We start from the raw sequence: 3,395 nt of genomic DNA on the forward strand, positions 1-3,395 counted from the left end.
ATTCTCATGTTGAATCTGGAGTTTCTCATGCAGGTTTTGAAGATCCGCGAAACTGCGATGAGCTGACGACAGCTCATCACGAACAGCGTGATATTTCCGTTCGTACTCCAACATGGAGTACGCACCTCTTCTAACCGCTCGATATGGTGAGCTTGCACCGTCTGCTCCAACGAGCGACGCTTGCCGCGCTCAGGGTCAAGGCCCTCCTCCAAATCATGGAGGAAGTGATCAATTTTGTCGATCTTCGACATTAGATCCGACACACGGTTTGGTTTTAATTCTTCCTCCTCCACTACAACCATTGGTGGATCCCCACGGTGGTCAAACAATTCCTTGTGGAACGTATCCAGAGATGTGAAGGGGTAGCGAACGAGTTATCTTGTTCGCTGGCGCGGTTATCTACCTTCACATGACAGCTGGGAGCCTCGTTTCAAGCTGGTTGCTGACGTTGAAGGCCTCGTCCGTCAGTATGACGAGACCCATCCGATGGTTCAGAAGGCCCATCGGAAAACACGCGCCCCTGGCGCATGTAAATCGATTGCAAAACGTCAATCGCGTCACGCATCTCAACAGAGATGCGAGCCCTTCCCCAGGGCGAAGAATGGGAATAGACATCTCCTTTTACTCTCTTCGTGTTGTCAACACAACACGGACAGGGATTACCCCACGTGAGGTATGGAAGCCCAGCCTCACGTGACAACCGATGCAATTTATACTTTGCACCGGTTGGAGTTCGTTTCTCAAATTTAACGCGATTCGCGTTAAGTTTTTAAAGCAAGGCTTCGCGTCCAATGTCTTTGACATTGCGAATGAACGCGCTCCAGGCTTGCATAAGCGAGACTTTATCTCGCTTATTGTTGCCACTAAACCATCGATGCTTAAGAAAAGCATCGAGATAAAAATCGTCCTCAGCGCGAAAGTTCTTCGCGCTGGGATCAAGGCTATGTAGCTTTGTCGCGACAAATAAGGGGTATTCATTGTGAGGAGTGGTCTCTCCAGACAAGCTATTTATTAGTCGTTCTGGCAAAAGCCACGGTTTCTTCACAGGGGCCAGATGAGACATTTTATTGTCTCCCCTCCCCTGAGGGGTACCCACTGAAGCAAGGGTACCACAAGAACTTTTATTACGATGGCTTACGCCATCGTCATCACCTTGCACAGAAACAGGTGCAGCTGACCGTACGGGAGACGGAACGGGCGATGAGGGATCATCACCATCGTCGGAACCAAATAGACTATTAACTCGTCTATCTGAATGAGCCATCTCATTCGAAGGCTCATAGTTAGCCGCCTGACGTCTATCAGGCGACTGTTCTATTCTCCTCGAGTCGGCCATTTCGTCCGACTCGCGTTCGTTTACGAACTCCAAAGAGGGGTCGTATTCACGTGGTGAATCACCACGTGCACCCGTAACATCTAGTGTTGCGCGAGTAGAAGATACTACGGCAGACGTTCCGTCTGCCTCAAGAGATGACAGTGCGTCACCCGCGGCTGCACGAACCGCAGGCGAAGGCATCGCACTATCAGCAGCCCGAATGAATTTGCTCTTCTTGTGATGGAATTTAAAATGATGGTTCTAACCAATCAACATCATTTTTAAATTAAGTTGCCACATAGTGACCACTCCATCCCATGACAGTCAGAGTGATATTCGTTTGAGGGAGGGGTGATGTAACGGGGTGTATCGTTACATAAAATTAACACTTAAAGGTTTAGAAGATAATTAAGTTGCTACCACACAAACTTAAGCTATCCTAAAGCAAGTCTAGAAATTATCCTGTAAGACTAACCTCTGCCAGGTAGATAATATTTGGAGGATATTACTTTATATAGTAATGTTCAGAAATCTTATCCATAAATAGGTATAGGCCATTATATCTATTTATCCCGCAGACTAATCAGCTGTAAACGTAAACAAAGAGATAGAGACAGATAAGATTTCAATTGCATGTCTAGTATTAGTTCATAATTACGTTAGCATTAACAGATAGAAAGAAGAGAAACTAGATTATATTAATACAGTTTTCATTTAACCCTCTTTAAGTTAGTTGTCTTAAAGAGTAGTCTACCTCTGCACGTACTAGTGTACGTGAAGTGACGTAAGGCACCACTCGCAACTGAAGCAGTGCGAAGTGGACTTGTACTGAAGCAGTACAAGTCGTAGTGCCTCGTTACAACGCCTGAGTCTTTACAAGACTAAGATCACACCAAAATGAAAGAGATTCCAGAACTTTCAGAAGCGCAATGCGCAGCTTATAACAAGCTCAGAACCTATTTTGGGTTTGAATATGCGGAGTTCATTATCTCCCAGTGACCAGAGGTCCTGCATGCAAGGCTTGAAGCCTTCATGCGAAATGAAGACACCCTGATCGGCCAGGACAATATCACTTAGAGGCATCTATGCCAACCCGGTACATCTCTGTACCTGATTCAGAGCCGAAGGCTCGCCCTCTAGCTGTCAATGTGAAGACATTTGAGGGAAAAGAGGGGAAAATCTCCCTTTTTGGATTAAGCAGATGGAGACGTTCACTGATTCTGCCTTGTTTTAAACTAAACGCCAGGGGGAAGAAAGCAGAAGTGCTACAGACAGCTGTAAAAGATCTGGATGAGCAAGCGGTAGGCAAGAAGTTCAAGCTGCTATTCATCAGCTCCCACTGCGCAATCCCTTGTCGGTTGAAGGTGGTAATGGTCATTTCCAAACTCGGAGGTAGAGCCATGGAGTGGGCACTATCGTGCAGTACATCCACAAACGACGCTTTACCTTCTTGGGGTTCGCTCAAACAGCAAATGACTAGCATGTTTGCACAGCCTGATCCGGCTTTTCGCATGCGAGCACGGCTCCTAGCGACTCGACAGGGTGAATGAACCCTACGGGACTTTGTCCAGGAGTTGAGAGCTCTCATTGCATCTTTACTTTGTTTTTTAGGCCTATTAAAATACAAGTACAGTTCTCCCTCTGCTAGCTATTAGCCTTTTTCTATACGGTATTAAAGGCTATTAGGTATTGTGTAGGCGGGCACGTCGTAATGCGGCCACGCTCTACTTAAACACACACCCTAGTACAGCAAGGAAGCGGTTTAACCAGCTTCTCTTGCGTGCAGTGAGGTAGTTGTGGTGGGCGCGTTTGCGTCCTCACCCAACGCACTAAGTACTTTGGTTAAGTGTCGTCACCGGAGCGGTAATCCGGCTCCTTGTGCGCACTTATTAAGTAGGAAGTAGTTTTCAGACTGATTTATATTTATTCGTATTAAATATATACACCTATTTTTACCAATCAAAATGTTATCTTCATAGATAACACTTAATGTGTATTGCGAGCGTATCTTTCTAGATACCTCGCGTAACGGATGACGCTAGGCGTCATCCCTCCTAATGTGAATGCACCCATGGGCATC

The sequence above is a fragment of the Bremia lactucae genome (genome assembly GCF_004359215.1).
Source record: "Bremia lactucae strain SF5 chromosome Unknown BlacSF5_NotPlaced_17_SHOA01000003.1_2250557bp, whole genome shotgun sequence".
NCBI lineage: Eukaryota > Oomycota > Peronosporomycetes > Peronosporales > Peronosporaceae > Bremia > Bremia lactucae.